Source organism: Palaemon carinicauda, chromosome 2 (genome assembly GCF_036898095.1).
Source record: "Palaemon carinicauda isolate YSFRI2023 chromosome 2, ASM3689809v2, whole genome shotgun sequence".
In the NCBI taxonomy this organism is placed as follows: domain Eukaryota; kingdom Metazoa; phylum Arthropoda; class Malacostraca; order Decapoda; family Palaemonidae; genus Palaemon; species Palaemon carinicauda.
The window spans coordinates 72394395-72412729 of NC_090726.1; the positions used below are offsets into that span (position 1 = coordinate 72394395).

The 18335-nt window shown below is 35.3% G+C and overlaps 1 long non-coding RNA gene across 1 annotated transcript; it reads left to right on the forward strand.

The window, feature by feature from the left end:
* The first annotated feature begins 2843 nt into the window (after positions 1–2843).
* LOC137618326 (uncharacterized) lies at positions 2844–4197 on the forward strand. The gene is made up of 3 exons (XR_011039763.1): positions 2844–3029; positions 3201–3251; positions 3843–4197. It is a non-coding gene; the product is annotated as an uncharacterized lncRNA (long non-coding RNA).
* Positions 4198–18335: the final 14138 nt, after the last annotated feature.

The window sequence follows — 18335 nt, forward strand, 5'->3', positions numbered from 1 at the left end:
AGACCATATTTCTTAATTCTGAAGCCAAAACCAAAAGATCTATTTTACAGAAAATTGCTTTTCATGTCTTTATTCAACCGTTGTAGATTGTTTATGCATCGGCTGCAGTGTCAAAAGAACTTAGGCTGGGATCAAGTATTAGCTGTGGATGTCCAAAAAGAATGGCAAAATATATGCAAGCAAACAAAAAAGGCTCCTCCTTTGCAAGTTTCCAGATACATAGGTCCTCGAGATGGCAGCTTCAATATTGTTGTCTTTTCAGATGCAAGTCATGAAATTTGGGTTTGTGTAATTTACTTGCAGCATATTGAGACAGGTATACTCAGTTTTGTACATGCTAAAAATATACTTGTTAATAACCAGTAAATCCATGCCTTCTCTTGATCTGCATGCCTTAAATCTAGGAGTTGAGTGTGCCATGGATATCCACAGACTTAGCTGGCTCTACTTGCTTAATGCCGTTGAAAGTGGAGAATATTATAGCATGCACAGACTCTCTGTGTGCACTGCATTGGTCAAATTCCGCATCTCATAAGCTAGACAAATTAAATAAGCTTTCTCTCTTTGTTCTATATAGGATTAATACCATACAGAGGTCATGTAAAGTTTTTCCTGTAAGGTTCAATCTTATTTCTGGCAAGAATAACCCTGCTGACTTAGTCACCAGATGCATTTCATATAACCAGATGCAAAAATTTTATTTTTCCTCTGGACCTAAGTACCTTGTAAATGAGGTCCATGATTTGTCAATTGTTATTCCAGCATTTGAATCTGCAGCAGAGACTCGATCTAATCAGTTTATTGTAGATGTTGCTTTATATTCTGAACACCTACTGGATATTTGCAAATTTTTTAATTTCAGGAAAATTGTCTTTTTATACCATAGTGTGTTCCCTATTTTTCAGAAGTGGAAAGTAAAGGTTGGAATCCGAAGTAATCCAATAAATGCCAACACTAATTATTTTTCCTTAGCACTACACCATTTGATATCTGTAAAACAACGGAAACATTTTCCAGATGTGTTTCTTTATTTTTAGAAATGTTTAACTTCTTTGAAGGAGATCCCTTCTATTATAACTAAACTTAATTTGTTTTTAGATGAACAGGGTATATTGAGAGTAAAAAGTAAGGTTAAGAAGTGTAACTATAGTATAGATGAAATTTGCTGCTGCCTTGAGATAGTCATTTAACCAAATTGTTACATTCAGGATGTTATTCTGTTCTGACTGAAATGAGGCGAAATTATTATATTCCTAAACATTTTTCAATTGTCAAGAAAATTATTAAACAATGTGTTCATTGTCGGAGACTCAATAACAGAAAAGTAAAACTTAACCAGAATGATTATAGAGATTTCAGATCAGACCCCCCTACCATTCTATTCGCTAATGTTTTTTTGATTATTTAGGGACTTTTACTGTAAAGAATGAAGGTATTTCGCAGAAGATTTGGTTATCATGTATATCTTGCACATGGTCAAGAGCCATTAATCTTAAAATTTGCAGGAGTCTAAATATATTTGATTTTCTTAGTCTTTCAACTACACTGTTTTGAGTATGGAATTCCCCAATTGTGTATCAGTGATTTAGGGACATAATTGGTGGCAGGAGCAAATGCTATAAGTTTTTTCATTAATGATCCACAGACGCAATTGTATTTTGAAGAGAATAATGTGAATCCCCTCTCTTTCCAACAATATTTTAAAGGTTTCAGTCAATTAGGGTCTTTAGTAGAGGTCTGCGTTAAGATGACCAAACTATTAAGAATAATGTACTTTCATATTTTCATTTTGCATTTCTTGTCTGTAACGTTGTGCATCTTGTCAATAGGCGATCCATAGCATTCAAAGAGGTTGTCCGAGATAACGAAGTTAATGATGTGCCAGAACCTATAACACCTGAACAGCTTATCAGAGGATATGAGTTGTGTTCATTGAATTTGATTCCTGAGTTTCAACGTTCTCCCGTTGATGATCCAGATTTTAATCCACATCATTCTCATGCATCTAATATTCAGAAGAATTATTCAAAATAGTGCAATATTAGAAATTATTTGGTGGATGCGTACCATAATGAATTTTTAGGTACTTTGATACAAGAAGCTGTGGATAAACAGGGAAGATATCACCCTGTTTCTCATGAATCAATTAAAGTAGGAGATATTGTTTTGGTCAATGAAGAATAAACCAAGCGAAGTAATTATTCGTTGGGTATGGTTTTAGAAGTATTTAGTAATGACTTGGGTGAGATTACTCATGCAGTTGTAAAGAAGGGAAAAACCGGTCAAGTTACAAGGTTGCATATATCCAATTTGATACCAATTTTTGAAAATTGTACCCATATTGAACATACCCCTACTATTAATGATAACTCCATCAATGTGTCTTCTCGTCCCAAAAGAAGAGCTGCGGCAGTAAGCGAAGAGAAGACAAGACAAATGCTTAAATAATTTTACTTTCTTGTATATAGTCTTAATATTAAGTTTTTTTTTTATTAGTAAATTAGAGTTTTTGGATTAAAATGGTTAATGTCATTAAACATTTTCATCTCCCGCCCTGGACTATGCTGAATTATAAATTCGTATCATAAGTAGTTAAATACTTATGACTATTTTCTATTTAAATGTTTACTTTTACTATTCTTATGGCGGCAGGAAGGACTTCTAATCTTCAAATTTGTTAATTTCATTAAAATGCTTGGTACTCGAAAGTGTCCTTCCTGCTGCTGTTAAGGGCTGTTGTGCCGTTTCACTAACTCCTCCTCTTTGTTTTTTGTTTGTTTATCAAACCTTACATCGCCGAAGAACGACAGAGGAGGGCAGACTCAGAACCTTACCATTAGAGAGTCAACACCACTAGATACCTTCAGCTTAAACTAAAAATAGGTTACATTTGTGGTTTCTATCCAAGAAACTATAGCATGCATTGCTAATTTACGACACCCGGATCCCGGCCATTTCTCGTCCTAATGGAATTTAAGACCTACTTCTGCCTCGGCCATTTTTATAGTCTTCCTGCCTGGATTGATACAGTGAGTACCAAAATTATAATAGCGTAATATGTTAAAGGTAACTGTGTTCAATCTCTAAGGCCTTTGTGTTGCCTCTTATAAATAATACTGCCTCCCTGCCATAATTTTATAATTTATATTGAATCTTTCAAGTTATAATGGTTTAAAGTATTTTTCTGGTCTTTATTGCAGTTATGGCCGTTGCTCTTCCTTGTGGCAAACATTATGATTATTCAAGTATTGGTAAGGACTTTAATGGGTAATATTTCCTTTACCTGGTTATAAACGTGACATAATTTGAATTTTACCATTTTTTTGGCTATTTGAAGGGCAAAATACCTCTTTCGGGATATGTTTATCCAGATCAGATATATGTTTATACGAGGTCTGGTGGTTTTAAATCTCTTTAATTAGCCCCAGCTTACTCACAGTAGGTACTAATATTATTCCATATTTTTCTTAAATTGAATAAATTACATTTGTATCTTACATTGGTATATTCTCTTTTGGAATAAATTCAATACCTTCTGTTGTTGTTAATTATTATAGTCATATTATAAGTAATGATTTTTTTTTTATATTCCGGTTTACTCACAGCAGTTTACTCACAGCAAGCGAGGAAGTAAAGCTGATCATAACCAGGAAATACCCTAGGAATTTAAAACCTTAAATCATCTGTCATACTCACTTGAAGAACTATTGTTTATTCAGTTTATATATCGATGCATTTATAATTATATTTTAGGTTTTCGTGTAAATAAAAATGTTTGTATGACATGTATAATTTCTTATTCCTGGTAGCAAGCCAAGTGCTTCATAAAATTTGTTTTTCAGTTTACCCATGAAGGACCCGATGACCAAAGTTGACGCCGTTATGGACAGCTACTTCACCACCTTCAAGACCTCCATTAATGCCTCCTTTCCTGAAGAAAAGGACAACTATTCAGCGTCAGCCCATGCTGACGTGATGTGATTGGACACAGACGCTCATCCCGTGATATGATGGCGCAGCAACAGAGCTGCCTATCACCCACATATACCATCCTTCGTTTATGCCCACCAACAACTTCTCTAGCCACTTACTGCCGCCCATCGGGTGCAGTTATGCTACTACAACAACAGATTTGTGGTTGCTGTGAAGAAATATGTGAATAGTTGTCAGTGGCCAAAAACCTGTGTAAGTAGGATATCGCCTATTGTTGTGGCCTCCCCTCTTATTAATCCTTTTATTTTACATTATGCAAGTATAGGCATGCAGTTTTTGTAGTTCACTCCTGCTAAGGCCATTCTCCAGCGCATGACCTAGTCTGAATAAGTCTGCCAACGTCCTCCTGGTAGCTACCAACCGATCTGCGATACCTACCCATGGTTATGAAACCCTCACCTTATATTTTGGAAGCACCAAATGTAATTGGAAGTTTCTCTTTGCTGACGTCATATTGCAGATTCTCGGGGCAGATTTTCTCTCACATTTCCACCTCTTGGTTAATTTCGGTCACCGTCGGTTAGTCAACTCAGTTTCATACTCCTAAACACCTTTCCAACTCACTCCCTCCAACCTCGCTCTCCACATCAGTGCACCACGAATGCTTACGCCCACCTCCTCCCGTCGTACCCGGGAGATTTCCATCCAGAGCTACGTCAAATCCCCACAGTTCCCATCAAACACAGTGTTTATCACTTTATTAAGATGACAGGGTCTACAGTTTTTGCCAGATACAAGCGTCTAGCACTGGATCGTTTGGCAGCCACTAAACAAACGTTTGCTGAAATGGAAAAAATGCGGCTTTGTAAAATGGCCTCAAGATCATGGTCGTCGCCCTTGCACATAGTCCTGAAGAATGATGGCTCTTTCCTTCTATGTGTGGATTACAGGCACCTGAGCATGCAGACAGAACCGGATCGCTACTCCCAAACATCGCAGACATAACCTCCTACTTGCACAAAGCAAATGCTTTCTCCATGGTTGATCTCCTGAAGGTGTATCATCAGGTGCCCATTAACCAATAAGACAACCCGAAGACCGCCATCACCACCTTCTTTGATGCATACATCTTCAATTAGTCATGATTTGGCCTTCTTAATATTGTGTATGTTACTTGGACTACAAACTTGTGTTCTCTTTCTCCAAAGAGGCACACCTCCGTCACCCATGTATCATGCTTGACCTCCTACAACAGAAAGCCCTTGTAGTCCAGTACGAAAATTGTGCCTTTGGTGCCAACGAAATATCATTTTTAGGGCAGAGCATCACTCCTGAAAGAGTCCATCCCATTCCTTTTAGGTAGCAGCCATTGGCTGTCAAATCTCTGCAAGAATACTAAGGTGTGATCAACTATTATCACCGTTTCCTGCCAGCCATCGCCACCACTCTTGTCCGCGTCTAGGCCTCCATCAAGGGTAAGCAAAATGATCCTGAAGTGGGGTCCCCTTGAAGAAACCGCCTTCTGCAACACAAAAAATGCCCTATCAACCACTGCTGCTCTCGCTTTTCCTGTACCACATGCACCTCTTTTTCTTTCCACCAATGACAGAGCTGTCACTATTTGTGCAGTACTCAATCAGGTGGTCAGTGTCTCGCTTGCCCATTGCCCTTCTTCAGTAGAAAACTGTCCAATTTGCTGCCAGTGCACTCAGCTGTCCATCACTTTCACCACTTCATGAAAGGTTTGCCCTACATCCTTTGCATGGACTACATGTCTTGACAGTCTGACAGGATATCTCTCTGCTGTGGATGAATACAATTAAACACTTTAACACGTCCCTGGGAAAATTAATCTTGTTGCTAATATCCCCTTAAGAAATATATTAGCTGACATTAACCTGGGATAGTATTACAACGCCTTGGCCAAAACCCAACCAAAAAATCCAGAGTACCCAGCATGTAGGAATTCCTGCACAGTACTAGTAGACCTATACCGTGAATATATGCACCCATGTGCCAACAAGTGTTCGATTTCATTCATGACCTATCCAATCCCTTGCACCAATCTACCGCACAGCTACTAAAGATGAAGTTTATTTGGCACAACATTACTAAGGATGCTTTAGGTCCGCACCTGTACTTCATGTTAAAATTCAAAAGTACATTGACTCATGGATTCAGGAGTGGGCACCTTTCCTCAACCTCACCGTTGTTTTACTCACAATAACGTTGACTTAATAAGTCCTCTACCCGCATCACAAGGACATTGTTACCAGTTTAACGTCACCAGCCACTCCACTCGTTAGCATGAAGCCATTCCCATGCAAACTGCAACGTCCGCCTCATATACATCTGTCTTACTCACAGGATGGATAAGGAGATTTGATATCCCTGAGTATATTACTTCTGTCAGGGGTACCGCTTTCACATCTCAATTGTAGACATCGTTAATGAATCTCCTGGGAATCGCCCTACGCTAGACTACCGCCAACAACCCTGCTACTAACAGAATGGTTGAACGTTTTCATCGGAACCTCAAAGCAGCTTTGATGTCCACTGCAAGGACTCCAACTGCTTTACCCAGATTCCATGGGTCCTCCTGGGACTAAGGACCACTCCTAAAGGCACCCTGGATGTCTCAGCAGCTGGAAGGGTGTATGGTAACCTGATGGTCATTGATGCCAAACCTCCTCTGACAATCTCTAATGCCTACGTCGCGTTGTGGTAAAATTTACTCCGTGCCGCCAGACTTACAAGTCCCCAGCTAAGCGACACATACTAACAAATTTGCACTCAGCAATGCACGTTTTCCTATACAATGGCACTAGCAAGCCACTACTAACACCACCTTACACGGCCCCTTTTATCGTGATCCATCGCATGCCGGAGTCTTTCTTCATCAATATCTATGGCAAAGAAAACTGGGTCTCCATTGATCGCCTGAAACCTGCATATCTCCTGCCATATGACCCGTCTACAGTATGCCTCTCAAGAGCATATATGTACCTTCTAGGGCGAGAGCCATGCACTGCATGTGTTTCATACACACTCGTACACTGTAATGGTTTTGCTATTTATGTTATCACCCGCTCTTCCCTGCACTGCTAATAAAATATCCTGTATAAACCTGATAGCTCATGTTTATTTTTTCTTTTATTTTTTTACTTTCTGAGTTGCAAGTCCTGGTATTTAAGCTCGATGTCTGTTTAATTAGGTTTAGCTGCATTCACATTGCCTCTCAGTTATCATCGTTCTAGTGTCACACACTTTCTTAAATTGAAGTGTTTAAATATAGATTCAAGACATTACTAAACTGAAAAATAATTTTTAGAGATACAATTTCTTTTAAGTTTGATATTGAGCTAACTAACTTGTCTTTAGCTTCATATTTTTCATTTCTAAAGCCTCTTGGGCTCATATCAAAATATATATGGCAGTTTTTTTGAGAGTTTAAAAGTATTAATCCATAATTTTGTAGCATACACAAAAGCTGCAATATCCTGACCCGCAAGAAAGGTTTCACTATATCCCAGTTTCCTAGAAAACTTAATTTTCTTGCTGTCAGCAGAAAAAGTTACAACGGATACATATAATTTTTTTCCGTATTGATATGAAAATAAAAAATGTTAATTCTGAATGTTTTGCTTCACATTCATATAAGAGTGAAAGATCTTTACACAAAATTCTAGGGATCACACGTATTCTAGGATCCGCTGTGGGAAAAAAGATTCTGTTATGCTGCAGTGGTTTATTCCGATTTTTGTGGACACAAAAAGTACATAAAAAATAATATAACCTATTATTTTTCTTCCCATATAATTTAAGTATAGAATTAAACCACTGTGTGGACCATGGCCATTATTTAGTGTTAATAAATGATTTTGCGGAAAAAAATCGAATGCTGTTTCTTTTCACAGTCAAATATAAGCTGAAATTTTAAATAGTTTTATTGGCAATATGGAAAACATCTATACGAAATCCAATAAGGAATATCAAAGATATCATTATCCCTTCAAGAAGGAAATTTGCCAATAAACAGCTTTACTGAATATTTTTAATAACTTTGTCTCACTCATAAGTCGAAGCGAGTAGCTTGGGAGATAGACAAAGAAATCCAATAGAATTAACAGGAGATTGACAGCTTTGTCTCAGGAAATTCCAAAAGAACGAATCCTCTGAAAAGAGTATGTGGAAAAAATAGAAATCTATAGTAGAGTGCAGGCCCTTTTTCATAAGAATTTTCTGTTTATTTTTTCAACCATTATAAATTTTATTTTTGACCAAAACGGTAGACAAAAAAAATGTTGAAGCATTTTTTGAGGTCCAAAAATTTTATCATGGCTCGGTTTTGAAGATTTTCATTATTATCGGCCAAACATTTTTCTTTTTTTCTTTTTTTAAAGTAGAATAAACATTTACAGTATTGGTATCAAATAAAAGATAATGAACAGAATACACAAAATATACATATTATTTAGCAATATATGTGATCTTTGTACGCAATAATTAATAAAAGTAAGAAAAGGGCACCAGAAGTAAAATATTTTATATTTTCACGATTGATTCTACACAATAATGTTTCATTAAGAATTATCATTCATTAATCTTCAATGAATTTTAGACCCTGCTTTTTTTAGTAATTCATTTTTAGTGACGCTGTCGGTACCAAAATGCAAAGTAGACCTAATCTAACACCGATATTTTTACATCCTTCAATCATTGTAATGAGCACACAATTATGTAATAAAGAAGTACTTTCACTTTAGTTCTAAAATATGGAACAACTAGTTTTAATGACGGGCTTTATATGGCAACAAAATATTAAGTAATGTGGACTAGGGTATGACAATAAGTATGCTTAAATATACTCATACATGTATAATGCATCAGTTCAAAAGTATCCTGATCAGTTGTTTTTACATGCAAATAAAAGTATGGACTATGCTATTCATAAAGATCCAAATGCTCTACACATTTATCGTGATAGGCTTTATTATTAAATTTACCCAGTACACTATGTGCTACAGTGTCCCCATTGAAGTGCTGCTGATAAACAGCTGTGGCAGTTGCATGACTGGTCCTCTTTCCATCCAACATGTCCTCATAAAAGTCTGAATTATCAAGTGTTGCTGGCATCGATTCAGTCACTGAGTATGCTATCTAATTTTCCATCTTAAGCATTCCTTGAAAATTTACACACAAACTAAAGCCAGGCAGATGATCAATCAGTTGTTTGCTTCAAGTTGACTGATGAAAAGCAATTTCAACTGCCCATTGCAGCCACCATCCTGGATGAGTCCTAAAATGTGCAGCGTCTGCCAAAGGGTGATACCTCACTTATCTATCAATGTCTTTGTCGAGTAACCTAGAACATCTGACCACAGTAGCTATGTCACTTGATGGATTGTCTGATATTTCCTAAGCTTGACCTACTGAATCCTACTTCTGGGTTTTCTGAAATAATCTCACTGACTCATTGCACTGTGTTGCCTTGCTGAAATCCACCTATTCTACTAGTTTTGTTTTTCAGATATTTCTAGTGCGAGGAGTCAGAACACTATTTTCTGTTTGTTTTGTTATGTATTTTGTTTTCAGTGAAGTTATTCTGAGAATGGAACCATCTTATAGCAAAGTATTCCAAATGTTAAAAAATCTTATTTCTGCAGGAAACTGAGCTCTATCTTCTTGAACTTTCTCTGCCACGGACTCTTTTGATTCCTTTATCGACTTATCGAGAACACGATCAACATTGTACACCCAACACCTCTTGTGAGACTTTTCATCAATCTTTTTGGTGTCATTTTGATTAATTGAATTACTCAAACATTCTTTCAGAACATTAGACCCACCTATTTCAAGGGCATGTCAGAGCTTGGTGTATGTCATGCAACGCTCCAAGTGACTTGTGGTCTTCCTGACAGAGAAAACACAGTGTCTAATCAAGAAATATATTGGAATATCTGGTAAAAGGCTTTACTTCATCGTTTTTCTCTCCTAAGTCATAACTGGAACCAGGCCTCTCAAGATCTTGTGTGTTTGGACATCCTTCTTTTTTAGAAGCATAATGCTTTACTTAGCAGCATCTCCATGTCGCTTGTGACAACCATTTTCTAAGCCAGCTCCATTTCTTGGTCACAAGATATAATGCACAAGCTCCGTGCAATGTTTCACCGATAATCGGATAGTGGCCATCTCTAAAAGTTCTTCATGCATGTAAAAAATCTGAGAGTCACTTAAAAAAAAGTAGCTTCTAGGGGTTTTATCAATGTTACTCTGGCTCTTGTCAAACAATGCATAAACTTCACTTCAGGGTAGTCTCCGGGTTGAGAGAAAGCTAATTGTAAAAATATTTGCCAAAAATACACTAATCAAGACAGGCTAATGAAATTTTGAGGCATTATTAGCACTATAATAAGGCATATCCTCTGTAAGTTTTATCATCCTACAGGGAAAATAAAGGATTTTATGAATAAAAATGTGAAAATTGGAGCTAGCGACTAAAGTTGTTTGGTGACCAGTGAGAAACTAATGTCTTGAATTGAAATTCGCTCTGTCATTATGTTTGTTTATCCATATGGAACAAGCAGACCAAGTTTTATCAAAATCGAACAGTAAATAAGCACACAGAAAGAAAAAAACGAGGAGGTTAGGTAGTGAAACCCCGGCTGGTGATGGAGGGATACCTAAAAATAAATATTCACCAAAAATTAAAATTTCGATTTAGGGAAAAAACCTTCTGTGTTTTTCTAGGTATTATGTCACTTAATGGCCTAAAACATCTAAATATTATATTACTTAAGGCATAAGAGCAGGACAAGCAAAGAAATACACCCCTCTCCCGAAAAAGAAAAAACGAGAAATTACGATTTTTGTCTGATGACGAAAATATTGGATATAAAATCATAGTCTCCCCTGAGCCCATTTTCTTTGATATCACTGATATGAGAAAACGTATTTGAACAGTTTTAAAGGGGTAACCTATAAAAATTAGAAAATTACTAATGATATTTCGTATTTTTTCTATTAACATAAGGGGGGCGTTGATGACCAGGGGGGGGGGGCATTATAGAGGCTGGAGATGAATTCTACACATATCACGGCCTTCTGATAGGTAAAAGGAAGACTTTTAGCAAAGAAATAAACAATTGGGAAAATTCACTCCCTCAACCTGGAGAGAACCCTTCAGTATGTTCTAATTCAGCTCTAGTGATTCCAGCTGGTTTTTTATCTGTCACGCTTATCTGGTCACCAGTTCACCAGTCACCCCTTTGATTTGACAAGAGAAAATTTACATCGTATGTAATATGTTATAAAAAAAACCACTATTATCCTAAAGCAGACTAAACTTCATGCAAACAGGCTCACATAATTGACATTAAACAATATGATTTATTAACTGGTTTTTGCTGGCACTCTTACGAGTTAGTTATATTTAGCTTTCGAAATGACCCATAACAGTAGGGAAAATAGCACCTTTTGGATCCATAAGGACCAGTTCAAACCAGAATTGATCCATAAGGGCCAGTTCAAACCAATCCATAAGGGTGCCCCCCTAACCTAACTCCAGCCCCTCCCTTAACCTCATTGGCTATCTCTAACATAAATCCAGCTCATCCCTTGACCTCATTGGCTATCTCTAACCTAACTCCACCCCCCTTTTCTTAACATCATTGGCTACCCCTAACCTAACTCCACCCTCTCTTATCCTCATTGGTTACCCCTAACGTATCTCCACCACTCTCTCTCTCTCTCTCTCTCTCTCTCTCTCTCTCTCTCTCTCTCTCTCTCTCTCTCTCTCTCTCTAACCTAACCTAGCTTAACCCAACCTAACCTAACCTAACCTAACCTAACCATTCAATCTTAAGCCTAACCTAACCTAACCTAACCTAAGCTAACCCATCAAGTGAAAGAAATAATACCCAACTACGAGTCTGTCATTCCATCTTAAATAGTTATTATGGGAATTATTAAAGTTATCATTATATTTTGAAATTATCGTTTATTACAATACTCATTATTATTATTATTGATTAAATCTGGGTGGAATTCAAGATTTGTATAGCTGGTGGCATTATATTATTTTGTATTACATGGAATATACCGTATATTTCAGGTTGAAACTTCTTGTTAACAATAAACAACTGTTACGACTAATGTCTATCCTTGAACAACCTAGTACAATAATAATAATAATAATAATAATAATAATAATAATAATAATAATAATGATAATAATAATAATACGAGTTCATCATTCAAACTTAAATAGTTATTATGGAAATTATTAAATTTATCGCTATGTTTTGAAATTATTGTTAACAAAATTATTACAATATTCATTATTATTATTATTATTATTGTTAGTAGTGTTGGTGAATGTATTTGCTTAGCCTATTGAACAACCCAGTACAATAATGATAATAATAATAATAATAATAATAATAATAGTACGAGTCCATCATGCAAACTTAAATAGTTATTATGGAAACTATTAAATTTATCGTTATGTTTGGAAATTATTGTTAGTAAAATTATTACAATATTCATTATTATTATTATTATTATTATTATCATTATTATTATTATTATTATTATTATTATTATTATTATTATCATTATTATTATTATTATTATTATCATTATTATTATTATTATTAGGAGAGTTAGTGAATTTATTTGCTTATCCTATTATCTTTCTTTGATACGATAACACCTGAATAAACTGATGTAGGAATGTCTCGTGATGATAATAAGCCATGATACTTGATATGATAACATTGGATAGTGAAAGTAATATTTTAAAAGTAGTATTTTATTTATCTTATACAACAAAACTGATATTTTTATATGCATGTATTTCTCATTTCTCCTATCATACAAATTTTAATCGGATTTGTAATAATGCTTTTAATGTCATTCTTGTGAACTTCTTGAAGGTCATCATAGCTCTCTCAAATCCCAACCTCACTGCGCTCCACGCTTTAGATTTATTAGTTTTCATTCTCCACTGCTGAGATAAATGGTCCGGCAGGAAGCCTGATAAGGTATAAAACAAATAACTCATTAGACTCATGACGACGCCTCCACTAAGGAATAAATTAATCCCATGAATAATTCCCGTCCCTAAATAATAAATGAATAAAAAGGAAAAAGAAATTAACTTACTGTCATGGATATAAATAAACTTGTGCAAACGTGGGACATCCCCTATCATGACTATTTTTAATAATTAGACTCAGGAATGTTCATACTTATCCCTCATTCTGATGCATTCTTTATATGTAATCGTTCTCTTTTCTCCCCCTTTCCACTCAGAGCAGCGTCTCCTCATCAAGCGAGTGAAATAATAATTACCTACTGTTACTTTATTCAACCTTAAAATACTGGTGGGAAACATGGTCTTTACTTTCTGTAACGTATGCCATACCCCATAATGACCAACCGAATGTATGAAGAATAAACATATAACTCGCACTTTTACGATGAATCTGGTTGTATTGGTGTCATGAATTTGAATAATTCAAAGGATTTATTCCTCTTGAAGAAAGTCAGGAAGTGCTTACTGTGTATCTCCGGGCTAACACCATATCTATAAAAAATATCATATAATTTTCAGGTGACTTAGCTACATAAAAGCACACCCAGTCTCCCATGCTATTAATGTTTAAAGAGGTTTCCAACGTATTTGCGATGGAGATAGCCTCTTCCCTGTATGACCCAAAGGTTATACCTCTCACATGATCAGGAGAAAATATGCCTACGTAATTCACTAATTTCCCCACCCTCCCTCTTAGAGCTCTATCCTGCTCTTTTGCATCTATTAGTCCTAACCCCTCACATCACAGTGAATAATCTGTCCGCATCAATAGATAAAATACCCGTAGTATCTCCAAAAAGCATAATGAGGTGGGGAGTGGTTACTGCTGTACTCAATTTTAAAATGATTCGCATACTGGCTGATCTCTCTACTGGTAGAGCTTCTTTCATATCCTCATGTACGAAATTAAAATTAAAAATGGTTCTACCCTCCGTAAAACTATCTCATCGTCTATGCCAATTGCCTTCCGGGATTCATAATACGCCTGAACAACTCTCTCTGGGAATGCTGCATTTATATTACATATGGTACTTCCGTTAATGGTGATATGTATAATATTTACCTTTACATGGTGGAAGAATAATTGTTTTTTGTATAATCCCCTGAAAAATGTCTCATATCAATTAGTGCTAGTGTCATCTTGTCTGGAATGCATGAACCAAAAGGTTCATATATCATTATTGACGATTCATTAATCCCAACAACGTATGGCTTATAAAGAGACTTGCTGAATATGTATTATATAGGCGTTGATAATAATGACTGATTCAACGCAGCCATTGCGTTATAATGAGGAGTGACACGATCTATCCATAACTTCGATTGCTGTGATGTCAGATTATTTAAATGTCCGTCCTTATCCGTGTTCATAACCCAACTATCATTCGCAAGCTCTAATCGAATTCTCAGATTAACAGAATCCATTAGATACATGACAATACTTGCTAAATCTCGTAATAGCTGGAACTAAGTGTTAATTCCATAAATTTTGAACTTCAGCTCTTGCTTAACTCTACTGTGAATTTCTTTCATTCAAACCTTTACGTATGTAATTTTCCAAGTGTGGAAGAGAATCCAAGGAAAATCACTGTTTGTGAGCCAAATTGCGAGGCTGATAATATGCTATTACTACGTAAACGCTAATTCAGTCAATAATTTACCTGTCTTTCTAGTAATCTGCTAACACAACTGGTCAGTGAAATTGGTCTGTAATCTTTTGGAATATTGGGATCTTTTCTGGCTTAGCTATCGTTAATATTATTGTCTGTTTACATGTATTTGGAAGTAAATGTTGGTTTCAAAGATGATTGTAAAACTCTCTAGGTTAGCCTTTGCCAAAGGGGGGCTGAATATCTCATCATATCGAAATTTATATTATCTTTACTAGGGGCTGTTGAACTTCCTCGCTTTCGTTAAAGATAAGTAATAAAGGTTTTCACTGAAACGATATCGTAAGTTTTAAGCTTTACAGTAAGTGGAAATAATCAATATACAGTAAACATTAGGCAACGCATTCCTAACGCAACATATATGATAAATATGTATTAGAAATGCAGGTAAATAAAATGGCATTAATAATAACCTTACGTATAACTAAATGATTATAATAATAATAATCCCTCTAAACTACAATTTGATAATGCAAATTCTAGCTCCTCTTTAGAAAACCCTTTATTATGATAGATATCTTCACAACGTCAAAATTATGTGCAATTGCTTCTCCTTTTCTTTTGAAAGATCGAAAGTGGGCATTCAGATTATAAATGCTATTCATGCTGTCAATATTTCGCCCAATGAAATTTGAGATTGCTCGTGCCTCATGAATCCAATATGCATTAATGCATGTCTTCCAGGCCTGCTAAAAGAACGATTTTTTTTTCTTTTCTTTTTTTTCTGCTAGACATTGTTTTGCCACGGTATTATCTTGCTTTTATTGCTTATTTTCGAGAATGTAGCAAAATCTTATTAAAATACGGTTTCTATACACTCATTTCTATTGCTATATCAATGCGTTTGTTAATTGATTTCTCCTAACATTAGGGGACCAGTACTCAAATTTTAAAATATTTTATTGAAAGTTTATAATTTTCTTCCAATCGTGCGCTTTTCTTTTATCAACTGGGTTATTGTATCTGACCACCGAGGAACCGAGAGTTTCATTGGTTGGACATTAGTCAGAGATACATTTGTCTGTCGCTTGTGTGATGAATTTCACAAAGAACCCTTTGTTGTAATAAAGATACATGGCTTCATGTCATATGCTACTTATGCACTATTTCAAGAGCGATTAGCCTACTGGTAAAAGTAATAGCTAAGGAAACTTTATTTCAAAAGAAATTACTATAAACCGTTTTCAGCTGAATTGCAATAGAGAAATCGCACACTTCATCTCTTTGTAATATGTTTTCTTGACCTATTTACCTCAGCCTATCCGATGATTATGAATCGAATCATCAAAATTAACATGAAAATTAGATATTTTAGCGACAAATATGAATTCCATTTAGACACCTGAGTTTGATTTGCTGTATTAACCGAGCAGAATTTGCTGATTTTGGAAAGTGTTCACCCTTTAGTTTCGTCAAGTTCATGTCATATCAAAGTGATTAATCGTTGTGAACATGAATGTATAGATCAGTGATTCTTAAACTGGGGGGCGTGCCCCCCTAGGGGGGCGCCATGAGCTATCAAGGGGACGCAAGTAGTTAAAATAGTAAAAATGAAAATAAAAATGTAGTAATTATGATGGCTTTTGTTTTACAATACTACATAAATATGGATAAATCAATTACCAAGGAGGATGTGTAATATTTTTTGATGTGGTCATGATCCATGAATGATTTTATTAAGAGTAAAAATTATGTTTATTTTTGCAGTAATTTTTATTTTTTTCATTATTTTCTATCAATGTAATAACTGTAATCTGTATAATGCTAAAACAGTTTGGAAAAAGATTATGATAAAATTTTGTTTCATCATAATATATTTATCTTACCCATTTTTTATGAACAATGTTTATTCTATTGAAATAATACTTTCTACTTTGGCAGAAATTTCAAGGGTAGGGAGGGGGGGGGGGGCATGGGATCTATGCTCAATGCAGAAGGGGAGTGGGGGCGAAGGCAAAAAAGTTTAAGAACCACTGGTATAGATTGTATAATGCAAATCTTAATCCGTAATAAGGTGAAGAAAATTGCGAAACTCCTTACAGGAAGCTGAAAGTGAACCCTTAGAGACACAGCGCGACGTTTTCCTCACAATCTTTTTTTTTTTTTTTTTTTTTTTTTTTTTTTTTGTCGTGGACGTTCTGCTAATACTACTGAACTGCTAAATTTTACCCTTTCAAAGAAGGTTGAATTACGAAACTTCACCTTTCTAATGAAGATTTAATGGCTGGGCCTCTACCTTTAAGTAAGATTGAATTACTAAACTTCACTCTTTTAATTAGGATTGAATGGATAAATTTTCTATCTTTAATGAAGATTGAATTAATATACTTCAGCCTCTCAATAAAGAGTGAATGGTTAAATTTCCACCTTTAATGAAGGTTGAATGGTTAAACCTCATCCTATTAATTAAGATTAAATGGCTAAACATCACCCTTTTTTAAGATGATATGGCTAAACTACACCCTTTTGATTAATATTAAGTAGATAAACTTCCCCCTTTTAATAAAGATGGGATGGCTAAACCCCTCCCTTTTAACGAAGAGTGAATGACTAATCTTCACCCATTTTATAAACAGTAAAAGGATACACTTCACCCTTTTGATAAAGATGGAATGGCTAAACTTGACCCTTCTATTGAAGTTGGAAAGGCTAAACTTCAACCTTTCAATAAAGATTGATAGATAAACTTCAGCCTTTTAATAAAGATTAATTGGATAAACTTCACCCTTTTAATAAAGATGGAATTGCCAAACGACACTTTTCAAGAAGATTGAATGGCTAAACTTCACTCTTCTAAAGAAGCTTGAATGGCTAAACTTCACTCTTTTAAAGAAGATTGAATGACTAAACTTTACCTTTTTAAAGAAGATTGAATGGCTAAACTTCACCCACTTAATTAAGATTGAATAATATTTCTCTGGGTTTGTTCGTAAACGATTTCAGCTGTTAAATACCGGCATATATTTAAACCTGTTATTATCCGGGGGTCCATTTAATGCTTTCAAGGTAGAAGAGTTCATTTTTAAAACATTGAATATTTTCAGTAATTTCATTAAAAAAATATTATCATATGAGATTGATCTTCTATGCATTGAAACACACTCCTTTTTACCAATTATATGTTTTGAAAGGGAAGCAAAACTGCGGTAGCCATACTTCTTTTTTTTACATCCAGAAGGAATACTTTTAAGGAGGGGGAGCGATTGGAATTTAAGCAGGTGTGTGCTTTTATGTAGCTAAGTCACCTGGAAATTGTATCATATTTTCTCATAGATATGGTGTTAGCTCAGAGATATACAGTAAGCGTTTAAACCCTTTTAATCTATAGCGACATTATTAGCCTATCTTAATAAATTATGTCTGTAATTTACATATGTTCTATATCTTTTTCGTTTGTGTATGTTATTGAAGGTTTCTTGATTAAATGTTATTTGTCTTTATCTATTCTATTCTTATAACGTTAGCTATTTTACAGATGCCTAGCTGGGATGATTGTATCTAAGTCAATCAAACCTGCATCATCAGGGCATTCATTCTGGACACCCCTGGATATGTCCTCGGCCATCCACATATATTCACCTTCAACGCTCATATCTCTCTCTCTCTCTCTCTCTCTCTCTCTCTCTCTCTCTCTC